Consider the following 13041-nt stretch of genomic DNA (forward strand, 5'->3'; position numbering starts at 1 on the left):
GACCAGTCTTCAGTTCCCTGGTGGCTGGCAAGGCTCTCCCTGAAGAATTGAGAACAGATTTGGAATTGCAAGCACTTCCTTGGCTTGTTAAGAATCAATGACGCACAATGCCGTAGACTTTTATTTTAATATACAACCAAAAGCTGCTTACAGATATCCTCCTGAATTAAACAGGGGTTATCAAACCATGTCATTTTTAAACCTAAATTAGCACATCGCTAGAGTTTTTCAGGGCCTTGAAATCAGTATTCTACTAAGATGGCTGGCATCTTTGCAGTCCTTGGCAAAGCTCCTACTGTGTGCACCTGTATAGATAGCTGAAACTCCTGAAAGTCTTAGTAAGAACACTTTGTTTTCATTGTCATCTTAGCTCCAAAGTCCATTTGCTGCTATTTTTGCTTTTCAATTATAAATTGCTGTGAGTTTAGCTTCCTTATTATAGATTTAGTTTGTTGTGGGTTCAGTTAGCCACCAGTGTGTCGTACCTATTTGTATATTTGAAGCCTGTAATTTTTCATTCACCACCGTGCCTTAAAGGTGTCATCAGTGGACCACCTGCATTGGAATCTCTTGGGTGCTTGTTAAAATGCAGATTCTTGGGTTCTCACACAGACCTCCCAAATCAGAATCTCTGGGAGTGGTCCCTAGAATATATGCCTCTGTGCCAGTGAGAACTCGTGAACACATCTTAATGTGTTATCAGAGTGGTTCAGAAACAAACCATCCAGACTTTTACTGTTAAATCAGTTACACATGTAAGTCCCCAATTCTGCTTCTGTAGAGATAGTTGCATGTGGATTTGTTCTATTTAAATATCTTGCAAAAGGAGGGTGCCGTATTATCACATCAAATTGTGCATAGCTTCTTTTAGGAAGTACCTGGGAGGTGATTCATAATGTCCCTCTCTTATTCTTCTTTATTGTTTTCCCACTGATGCATGGGTATGGGTAGATTAGGAGCCTCTGGGCCAGCCAAGATTAGAAACCACCACTAAGACACAAAGGAGCATACCAGACCCTGCCAAGTCAGTAACTTGCTGGAGAAACTATTTTAAAGAAGAGACATAGGGACTAAGACAAGGAGAGCTCCTGAATGACTTCAGAGGGTTATGAGAGGAAAGCGCCCGAGCCCTCACGGTCAAGGATGTGTCTGGAGGCTGTGCTGGAAAGTGCCTGGGAGGATTTCAGGACTCCCAGGAGCCCTCTGGGGAAGCGGCTTCCTTTCCATTCCTGCCTTGTGTGCTGGGGGAGGGGCTGGATCCAGGGCTGCAGCGGGCCCTTTATCCGCTCCTCTCAGCTCTGACTGGAGAGCTTTGTGTCCTGGCTGTGCCCCTCACAGCCTCTTAGTGACGGGCCTGTTGTCCAAGATGGTCCCGAGGCTGGTCCGGGCCTGCGCCCATGTATTATGCAGCAGCAGCTGGGACAAAGCTCCTGTGTGTAGAAGTGGGGTGGGGTGGGGGCTTGCTCCCCACAGAGTCCTGTTTACCAGGCACTGGGATGCGAGAGGGTAGGATGGTGGAGATGCTGTGTACAGGAGCTGGGCTTCTCAATGCCGCCTCTGAGAGGAGAGAGGTGAGGGCATTGTGGGTGCCACAACAGGCTTTCCTGGCTAAAGCAGGAGTGATGGCTTAGTTCAGGTTCAGGGCAGCCAGAGAAATGATCCTCCACCTCCCAGGGCTCCTAGGCCAACTCAGGATGCACTGCCTGGTCATTAACTGGGGATCTCTGACTAACTGTGACCCCAATTAGTTAGTAATTCCCTAGGGCACTCATGAGACAGCACTCATCCTTCCTAATCAAAGTGGACAGAGAATCAGTCATTTTCCCTGGACCAGGACTCTTGAGGGGTGCAGCCAGGTCTTGCTCCCCTCTGCATCCTCCTAACCCAGGGCGCCTGGTGTAGGCCAATCACACAGTGAATGTGTGTGGGATGCAAAAGGGTTTTCAGGTATTTGTGATGTGCCCATTCCTGAGCCAGTGGCTGTGGCTTAGGCTTAGATGAGAAGCACAAATGCTGTGGTTGAATGTTTGTGTTCTTCCAAAATCCATGTTGAAATCTTAACCCCTAAAGTTACCAAGAGGTGGAGCCCTTGGGGTGATTGGTCATTCACCAGTCACCTTTATGATAAATCATGAAGGTTGAGGCCTCACGAATGGGATTAGTTCACTTAGACCCCTGAGAGGCCCTTGCTTCTTCCGCCATGTGAGGATGCAGCTAGAAAGCCCATCAGTGAATCAGAAAGTGGGCCGTCACCAGACACCAAATCTGCCAGTGCCCTAATCTTGGACTTCCCAGCCTCCAGAACCATGAGAAATAAATTTCTGTTGTTCATAAGCTACCCAGTTTATGGTATTTTGCTACAGAAGCCTGAAAGGACTGAGACAAGAAGGAAGACCATAGCCTTCCTTCCTAGATGCTTACTGCTTGATAGAGACATAGACTTCGCCCAGATGAGCAGGGTGGAGGAGGCTGCCGTTTATAGAACACCTACTGTGGGCCAGACCTGCTGGGTGGTTTACATGCAGCGGCTTGCTCCCTCCTCCCAGCAACCCTGTCCAACATGAAGCCTTTTCTCCATTCTGTGATGGAAGAACCCAGCTCAGACTGGTTGAGTAATTGCCCAAGGACTGACTCTATGGCCTGTGCTTTTGTAGTAAACAGTATAATGATGGGCATAATTGGGTTGCTGTTGGGGACATGGCTAATCAGAATTATCACTGGAGCCTTTTCAAAATAATACCTCTTCCCCATCTCTGCCTCTTCCCCATCACCTCAGATGCACTTATTGGGGGGATGAAGGGTTAAGAATCTTGGGCAGGAAATGTATAGCTTTAAAAAGCTCTCTGGTCATCCTAGTTTCTTCTCAGAAAAGTACTTAGTGTTATTTTTAGTCTTATTTATAGATTTTGGAACTTTACTATGACTCCAACAGAAGGGGAAGGTCTTGCTCAAGGTTACGCAGCCCCACCAAGGTCTCTTGCTGCCCAGCGTGCTGGCCTTAGTGCCATGCTGCACTCCCTTAAAAGCAGGCAGCTGCCCTGGATCCAGATTCAAACCGCCTGCTGGGTGCCGTGGGCCATCGTGCAAGTCTTCCAGGCCGCGGTCGAATGATTCTGACAGGCGGTGAGTACAGCTGTGTCAGCGCGTGGGCCCCAGCGCAAGCAGGCAATCCCATGTCATCTGCGAGATCTCCCATGGGCGAGGGCCTAGCGTTACCAAAGGCCTCGAGAGCTGGGTCTTGCCTCTTGGGTGCACATGGTCTCATGGGGGAGACAGACAGGTGTGCGCAGAGGGATGGCACTGTGTGCCGAACTGGATTTGGTTCTGGAACCAAACACACACAGCCAGACTAATTCCAGCTGCATGGATCTGAGAAGCCTTGCTGAATCAGAGTTTTGTTTTATTTGGAAGACAAGCCTGAGGATAAAATAAAGGGTTTCAAAGGAAGAAGGGAAAGGAAGGAAGTAAAGTTTGCAAACACTAGGTATTTAACTTGCCTTGTCTCATTTAATTTTCCCAAGAACCATGTATATGGAGAGTAGTAACCCTGGTCACTAGATGAGGAAGCAGGGCTCTGAGGGGTCAAAAAAATGGTCCAGGAGTTGTTGAGACTGAGACAGAGCCAGATCTGTCAGCCTTCAAGCCCGTGCTTTCCAACAACATTGGCTTTCTTGGGCTCCACGGAGCAGGCCGAGTGATATCCTGACACTGGTGGCTGTGGGGAGTGGGGACTGGGGATGGGTGGGAACCCAGAGGCAATGAGGAGGAGACAGGTGCATCAGCCACTGTGGCCTGTGGCCTGTGGCCTCTTGTCTCTGCAGATCTTGGAGCTAGGCTCACACCACTTTTCACTCTTCTGTGTTTTTCAAGCACTTTTCTGTTTAATGTATCTTTTGTCCTCCCTTCACTGGTGATCTGGGAACCAAAGGACTTGGTTCTAGTCCCAGCTGTGCTACTCGCCAGCTGTGTGACCTTGAGCAGGTCACTTGCCCATACTGGACCTCCACATTCCCACCTATAAAATGAAGGGTAGTGTGTGTGTGTGTGCATGTGTGTGTCTATGACTATATATGTGTTGCTGGGTGTATGTGTGCGTGTGTGCATGTGTGTGTCTGTGACTATATATATGTGGTTGGGGGTGTGTGTGTGTGTGTTCATTCTCAGAAAACTCAGTGTGGATAGTAGGACCAAATAAACTCTCGGTCTTTCCTTGCTGTGTTCTCCCCCTGTTGGGTGGACAATGCTGGCGTCATCAGTCTCATTTTATGGAAGATGAAAGTGGAGTCATAAGAGGGAGTCCTGGGTAAGCAGGGACTAAGCCATACTATGCTCTTACACTCACTTCTAACAACCTCAACTTGAAATCCCCAGTGGGTGGTTGTTATCCCAGTGGGGGAGTCCTGTGCCTGAATGGGGCCCTTAGAGATTGTGGCTGAACATGGGGGTTTGCATTTGAATCTTAGGCTACTGGAATGCCGTAGTAACATGCCATTCTGGATCACTAGATTTTTCAATTCACTTCAATAAATATTTATTGAGCATCTACTATGTCCCAAGCTTCCTACTAAGTGCTGGGGACGGAGTCGAACAGAGTCAGTCCTTGCCTTCCAGCAACCCAGTTAGTGCTGTGGCTTTCAGACTTTTTTGCTATAGTTGCTAGTGAGAAAAATCATTTTGTTGTGACCCAATACACACACACACACACACAAATACATGTTATGTATACAAAACAAAACCAAAGGTCATGATATGCATTCTATTTTCTAGTCTTTTCTACTCTGCTTCATTTTTTTAAAATGCTGGTAGCAGCCTACCACTTTGATTTCATAACCTACTAGTAGGAGGTGACCCTCCAGTGTGAGAAACACAGATTGAGCACTGCATATATTACACATGTTGTATTACATATAAATTATGTGCTATGGAAAAAAAGCAAAAAATGCATTAATTTGGGGAAATCACAGAAGGCTCCCAGTTCAAGTGGCACTTGAGCTGAGTCCAGATGTGTGAGAAGTTTTGAGTAAACAGGAAAAGGGGAAAGGCAGCCAGATGGAAGCAACAGTGCGATCAAAGGCTGGGAGGCGTGAGTGCACAGCTGAGGAGATAGCACTGATGTGCCTGGCACATGAGCAGCGCTCTTCCTGGGTTATCACACTTGGTTCTCAATAATCCTACAAGACAGGGACTTTCTAGTTTATGTACTGCTGAGGCGAGCAACAAGACAGGGACTTTTTATCTCTTCATGTTGCAAAAGAGGAAAATGGGACTCAGAGACGTTATGTAACTTGCCCAAGGTCACATGGCTACTAAGTGGTGGAGCCAGGATTTGAATTCAGGCAATTACACTGTGATCTCAATGTGAGGTTCCTAGAGATGTGGCCCTAAAAATACTTTGAGCTAGTTCAAGGGGATGTTTGAATACAGGCCTGAAAATTTAAAATTTCATTCTGTAGAGAAGAGGAAAACATTTTGCGATTTTGAGAAAGGGAAGTGACGTGGTCAAAAATTTATTTAGGGGAGGGTCACAGCAGCATCAGCATAGTAGATGGGCTTAAGGAGAGGCAGGGATACTTATCAGAAGATGGTAACAGCATCTCCCTAGTCAGGTCAGCAGCCCCAGATACCATTACATCATATTTATCTTTGGGATGCAATTGAGGATGTTGCTCATATAACACATATTAACAAGAATGAAAGGAGGATGAATCATGTTTTCCTTTTTACTTTGACTGCTAGGAAGCTCGGAGCCCCAATCTGTGGTACTCTTCCAGGGAGCATTCAAGAGCTATTAGCCTTCTGTATACTCATTTTGCCTTGCCTTAGTTCTCCTACCCTCACCTTCCTTTAGCCTGAATTTTATCACTTAGATTTTCATCCTGCTGCAACATATGCATTTTAGTATGATGCCTTAGAGCAGGATTTAAATAAAAAACAAATAAAACACACTGAAGCAATTGGAGAGCATTTTTTGTGTGTGCAAGATTGAAAGGTCGTAGAGGGCTAGACTGTCTTATCATCCCCCGGGGCTTCTGTCGTGGTGCTGGTGCCAGGTGTGTGCATCACATGGATGTAAACCTTGGACTGTTGGTGCTGGAAATGTTCCACAGGGTCCTCTCTCCCTCTGCTTCTCAAAAATGGACATAGACCACCAGTAGTACACAAGATAGTCTCAGTGGGGCCTGAATAAACATGGTTGGGTGTAATTGTAAATGCTGGGTGTAAATGTGTGTGTGTGTGTGTATATATATGTGTACACATACATATATGCACGCATACATATATATGTACATATATATGAGTGTGTGCATGCATGTGTGTGTGCACGTGTTCATTCTCAGCAAACTCAGAGTGAATAGTAGGACCAGATAAACTCTAGGTCTTTCCCTGCTGTGTTCTCTCCTTTTTGGGTGGACAGTACTGGCATCATCACTCTCATTTTATAGAAGATGAAAGTGGAGTTATATATTTTCTTATTTTTTCTTTTGAGACAGAGTCTCACTCTGTCACCCAGGCTGGAGTGCAGTGGTGCAGTCTTGACTCACTGCAGCCTTTGCCTCTCAGGTTCAAGTAACTTCCCTGCCTCAGCCTCCTGAGTAGCTGGGATTACAGGCATGCATGACAACACCCGTCTAATTTTTATACTTTTAGTAGACATGGGATTTCACCATGTTGGCCAGGCTGGTCTCGAACTCTTGACCTCAGGTGATCCGCCCACCTTGGCCTCCCAAAGTGTTGAAATTACAGGTGTGAGCCACCATGCCCGGCCTAATTGTTGTGTATTTATTTAATGTGTTTTAGGAAAAACATTAGCTGGGACATCAAACTGTGATGTCATGACTTAAATTGCTTAGAATGATGTTTGTACCGATATTTAAATGTTAGAAAGAGCCAATTTAAAGAAAATTTTAAAATAGATATGGTTCGGGTGATTTGTAGAAATGGCAAGAACATGTTGGCAGTGGTACACAAATTATGAAGTTTGGAAAACACTGATAACACTGATTCCATTCAACCTCTTGTTTGACGAATGACTAAACTGAGGCCCAGAAAGGACAGAACACTTGTCCATGAGTCTGATAAGCTATTTTAAGCCACGGGAGTACAGAGGGTCTTCCCCTTCCAACCTCATTCAAAAGTCTGCGTTTAGGGATCACCTGGTCCCATATCTTGCTTTTGAATCAGTTTTATATTTCCAAAATGCCTTCTCTGCTTTATTCTCTCGTTCCTTTTTTTTTTTTTTTTTTTTTTAATCTGAGTCTTATCAAGCAGCTATAGTAGGGTAGTTATTTCTTTGTTTTGCAGATAAACAAACTGAGACCCAGAGAGGGAGTGTGCCTGCCGTCACTCAGCCAGCCCAGGCAGGACCAGGGCTAGAAGGTTTCCAGGCCTTCCTACTGTGCGTGTCAGGCAGGGTTGGGCGGGGAGCCAGTTTCTGTGATGAAATCTCCCAACAAAGGGTAGAAAGTCTTCTGGGGTAAATGCAAGGCAGTCTGCTGGCCGAGCTCCACTTGGGAGCACAGGGAACGGTACAGGGCCTATTATACGCTGCTCCACTTCCGGGAAGCTATTACTTTCTGAAGGAGCCACAGATGTTCTCCTTGCCTGCTGATTAACGCGTGTGTTACTCAGCTTGGAGTGGACAGATGAGATCAGCCGTGAATATTCTCAACTGTGTGACCACCATAAACTCTGCCAGTGCAGGTGTAGGGACCCTGCAGGCCATAAGCAATTTAGCCACAGCGTTTAATGAGCAATTGAGCATCTTGGAGGTGCCAGGACCTGTACTCGTGGCTGGAATGGAGGCGCAGACAAATCAGACACTGCCCCCGACCCCATGGGACTCAGTCGGCTAGGGGAAGCAGACACATAAACAATTAGCCACGGAACAATGCAGTGCATGCCAGCATGGAGGCCTGGAGCAAGCACGATGCAGGGAGTGCTGAGTTCTTTCTCAGGGACCAGAGAGGCTTTGCAGCACAGGAAGCATTTGAACTGTACCGTACTGTTGAATAGAGTTTGGCAGGAGGAAATGAGGAGGAGGCATTCCTGAAAGGGGACCTGCCCAGAGTTCCACACTGGCCTGAACTGGAGACCAGCACATGTGCACCTGGGATGGGAATGAACTGTGGCTCTGGCTTCATAACTCTGCCTTTCCAGATGGGTGGGTTACCAGAGCCTTGTGAGAACAGATTGGCCTTGCTTTGCTTTGGTTGTTGGTTTGAGATAGGGAGGCAATGTGACTCAAGAGGACAAGCTTTGGGATAATACAGACCTGGGTTCAAAGCCCAGTTCAGCTCCTTGGCAGTCATGTGATGTTGGGCAAGTTTCGCTTTTTTTTTTTTTTTTTTTTTTGAGACAAGGTCTCACTCTGTCACCTAGGCTGGAGGGCAGTGGTGCAATCATGGGTCACTGCAGCCTTGACCACCCAGGTTCAAGTGATCCTCCCACCTCAACCTCCCAAGGAGCTGGGACTATAGGCACATGCCACCGTGCCTGGCTAATTTTTCTGATTTTCTTATTATTTGTAGAGATAGGTTCTCACTATGTTGCCCAGGCTGGTATCAAACTCCTGGGTTCAAGTGATCTTCCCACCCCGAAGTGATCCTCCCGATCCAAAGTGCTGGGATTATAAATGTAAGCCACTATTTGACCTTCTCGGTCTTGGTTTTCCATCTTTAAAATGGGGATAATCTCTTTTGCTTAGGAGTGAAAATTAAATGAGATGAAGTTGGAGAAGGACTTAACCCATAGCCGGGTTTGTAGTTGGTGCTCCGTACATTAATGACAATTATGGCAATGCTGCTGGGTGAGTGACTGCATGTGGAAGTGGAGTGTGTGGGGGCATGGGCGTGTTTTGAGACCGCCCAGGTGGGTGGACTGTGTGACTGCAGTGTGAGGATGTGAGGGTTGGTTGTACATTCCCTTGAGTGTGAGCTGACTGGACAAGACATGCCTGAGGCTGTTGAAGGCCACGGGGATTTGGTAGGGGGTGAGTTAGCCTGTAATTCACTCTGAGTTGGAAAGGATTCTCCAGTGTCATTCAGTTCCACCTAAACCTGCTATGTGAGTCCCATCCCTGACACCTGTGCTAAGTGACCTCCAGTTTCTTTAATTGCCTTCAGCAATGGGGAACTCACAACCTCCAAATGCAGCAAATCCTATTGTTGGACCTCACTGACTACTCGCTAGAAACAAAAGCAGCTCAGCCCTTTGGAGCACCTTCAGAATCACTAGATTCACCCCCACACGCCATTCATTCATTCATAGATATTTGCTGGGCACCCCTACTACCAGATACTATTCTGAATCCTGGGGATGTAACAGAGGACCAAGGCAGACACAGGCTCTGTCCTCTCAGAGTTTATAGTTTTGTTGACCTTAACTCACAACGCCTCTGTGAGGTAGGCAGAAGAGATTAGGATGAATCCCATTGAACAGACTGGGAAACAGGATGGTGGTGGTGATGGTGATAGCTGATATTTATAGATACTTAGCATGTGTCTGGTGCTTTGTATACTTTAGGGAATCTAATCTTCACATCAGCCCTAGGAGGTAAGCCCCATTAATATCGCCCCTCTTTTAAAGATGAGAACCATAGCCGGGTGTGGTGGTGGGCACCTGTAATCCCAGCTACTCCGGAGACTGAGGCAGGAGAATCACTTGAACCTGGGAGGCGGAGGTTGCAGTGAGCCGAGATCACGCTACTGCACTCCAGCCTGGACAACAAAGTGAGAATCTGTCTCAATTAAAAGAAAATAAAATTTAAATTTAAAAAAGATGAGGAAGCAGAGACGTGATGTTTCTTGCTTAGAGTCACACAGCAAGGAACCGGCCTGGCTCTTTTAACCCCAGGCCCATGCTGCCTCTTGAATCAAGTCATCAAGACTTGCCAGAGCGATACAGCAGGGGCCTTGACTGAAGCTGCTGGACGCAGACCCTGGGTGCTTTGCACCACCATTGGAAGGTCACGTGGAAGCCCTGGCAGTGTCCATGCATGTGGAAGCCTAACATGAGTGACCTCCAGTCTGCCCCACCCACAGCTGTGTTTACACCACCTCCTCACCCCCACCCTATCCCATCCCAAAGAGCCAGAAGTGAGTGAGGTCAGCCTCTCCCACCCTGCACATAAACAGAGGCTGGAGGACCAGAAGTCATCTCAGGGCAGTATGATAGTCCCCTGGTGGGACAAGCCAAGGGCAGCTTCAGGTTCCTTTGCTCCAGAAATCCTGTTGGGCGTCTCCATCCCAGCATCCAGTAGCCTGTTGCTCCCAGGAGCAGCAGCATCGGGTGGGAGGGCAGGCAGGGCTGGGTGAGGATTACCGCGTGCTGGATGACGGCTCCTGGGTAATCCCCGTTTGTGCCACTTGCAAAGCGTGAGGTTGGAGGCGGGTGTGTTTGAACAGCCCCAGCCCCTCCATTGTCGACACCACGGATTACAGCAGCTTCTCTCTGCAGCTCAGCATGGGTCGCACAGATTCCTTGACTGCTCTGTTGGGAAGACGCCCTTTCTCATTCCTCCTGCTCTCTGCCCAGCCCTCCTCAGTTCAGCCTCCAACAGGAAGGAGGATTTTCAACCCTAGAGACTGGGTGATGGAAAGAGACTTGAGATGGACTCAAAGGACTGGGGTGGCAGGTCCTGCTCTTGTGCTGTCTTGAGCAGGTGACCTAACCTCTAATTCTGTCTTCTCATCCCATAAATGAGGATAAAAAATAAAGCCAGCTGCCCAGCTTAAGTCAGGTAATCCATGTCAGGGTGCTCTGTAAACTAGCGGCACCACTCTACCAATGTCAGATATTAGAATCGGCCATGGCACAAGACTTGCAGTGGTGTGAGACTGCAGTTCCATCTGCTCAGGAGGCTGAGGCGGGAGGATCACTTGAGCCCAGGGAGTTTGAGGCTGCACTAAGCTGTGATCGCCACAGCACTCCAGCCTGGACAGCTGTGAGACCACGTCTCTAAAACCAGCGACAACAACAAAAATGATATTCGAGTCAACAGTGAGCACAACTACCAACACGAATAACAATGGTGATCAGCACCACATGAGTCTGTGAAAGGTACTGTTCAGTGTTTCCTCCAGCCTGGAACTGATGTTAGGAACTACTGTCTCTTGGGCCTAAAACTAATATGTGATGTATTAATTGTGCATTCAAATAACCTTAGGGGCTTTTCAAACATCAGACCCAAAGGTTCTTGGGGTCCATGCCCAGAGATTCTAATTCACTAGATCTGGGGTGGGGCTGGGCGTCTGTTTGTTTTGTTTTTTGGCTTTTTTTCTTTTCTTTGAGATGGAGTCTCGCTCTGTCACCCAGGCTGGAGTGCAATGGCATGACCTCGGCTCACTGCGAACTCCACCTCCTGATTCTCCTGCCTCAGCCTCCTGAATAGTTGGGATTACAGGGGCACGCCACCACACCCAGCTAATTTTTGTATTTTCAGTAAAGACGGGGTTTTGCCATGTTGGCTAGGCTAGTCTTGAACTCCTGACCTCATGATATGCCCGCCTTGGCCTCCCAAAGTGCTGGGATTAACAAGCACGAGCCACTGAACCTGGCCGTGTCTCTGTTTTTAACTCCAGTGCTAGTGGTCAGAGACCACTCCTGCCCAAAGTCAAGGGCACTGCAGGACAAGTGACTGTATGCCCAGGGTCCCTTCCTCTGCACCACACTCAGCTGTTCCTGAGCCTCCTTGCAGTGGGCGGCCCGAGCACGCTGCTGTATGCTGAGGGAACCCAGTCTTCTCAGCTGCCTGCAGGGTTTAGGAATCTCTAAACTTGAAGCTTCTCCACAGTTTATTTTATGCAACTTTCTGTATCTAGAACGGGGACAAATGTTTCTTCGGCTAGTTTTTTTAAACTCAGGTTCTTCAAGGTATAATTTACATGCATTAAAAAAATCATCTTTTTTAGTGTCCCGTTCTATGCATTTCACAAATGCAAACAATCATGTAACCACCATCACTATCATGATACAGAACATCTCCACTGCCTCCTGAAATCCCCTCCTGCCCCTTTGTGATCAGGCCTTCCTCCCACCCCCAGGCCTTGCCACCATTCATCCGTGTTCCATCTGTAGAAGATTTTTTTTTCCAGAATATTATATCAATGGAATCATTGGGTATGTAGCCTTTGAACCTGCTTGTGCACTCCGCTTACAGGTTTTTTTCTTTTTTGTTGTTGGGTGTTTTTGAGACAGGGTCTCAGGGTCTTGCTTTGTTGCCCAGGCTGGAGTGTCTGAACACAGCTCACTGCAGCTTCCAACTCCTGGGCTCAAGCAATCCTCCCACCTCAGCACCCCAAGTAGCTAGGACTACAGGTGCACACCACCACACCCAGCTAACTTTTGTATTTTTTGTAGAGACAGGGTTTCACCATGTTGCCCAGGCTGGTCTCAAACTCCTGAGCTCAAGCACTCTGCCCACCTTGGCCTCCCAAAGTGCTGGGATTACGGGCGTGAGCCACCACACCCGGCCCAGCTTTACTGTATTTGAGAGTCATCTGTGGGGTTGTGGGTATCAGTAGTTTGCTCCTTTTATTGCTGAGTTTGTGTTTCATCCTGTGGATGTGCCATAGCTTTTCTTCCTGGGGTAATTTAATTGTTTCTAGCTTTCATCCAGAAATGCTGTCTAGCAAGAAATGCAATTTGTTTGATTCATATGTAAATCTTTCTGCACAGGCTGCTTCAAAAGTCAAAAAGACTCATTCGTCAGCAGTTTTTTAAAAATTTTCCTACTACGTGCTGCTGCGAGGGCACGTAGTTCCGGTGCTTACAGGGCTCAGATGAGAACCGTAATGCAGGAGGGGGCTTGGGTGTAACTGAGCATCCCCTCCCCTCCTGAAGGGGCTGCAGTGGGGATGTGGGTGCATAGTAGTTTCTGATTTTTTATTTTTCAACAAAAGAAAGAAGTCTGAGTTTTTCTTAAAGATCCTGACTTTTAAAAAATGTTGGCAACTAATTTAGAACATGCTTAATCACTGTGCTGGCTGCTAGCTGCTGGCTAGATTGAGTTCTGTCTCATGACGTGTGGCTTATGTGGTCCTG

At 47.4% G+C, this 13041-nt stretch overlaps 1 protein-coding gene across 3 annotated transcripts in view; it reads left to right on the plus strand.

Moving 5' to 3' along the window:
* CORO2B (coronin 2B) overlaps window positions 1–13041 on the plus strand; it is a 151312-nt gene that overhangs the window by 35486 nt on the left and 102785 nt on the right. The window contains exon 1 of one of the 3 annotated variants that reach the window (XM_065548115.2): window positions 1480–3123. The exons of the other annotated variants lie outside the window; for them this stretch is intronic. The gene's annotated coding sequence lies outside the window, so the exon portion shown is untranslated. Of the gene's footprint in view, window positions 1–1479; window positions 3124–13041 lie in introns of those variants that run through there. 3 annotated transcript variants of the gene reach the window in all.

The sequence above is a fragment of the Macaca fascicularis genome, chromosome 7 (genome assembly GCF_037993035.2).
Source record: "Macaca fascicularis isolate 582-1 chromosome 7, T2T-MFA8v1.1".
Classification (NCBI taxonomy): Eukaryota; Metazoa; Chordata; class Mammalia; order Primates; family Cercopithecidae; genus Macaca; species Macaca fascicularis.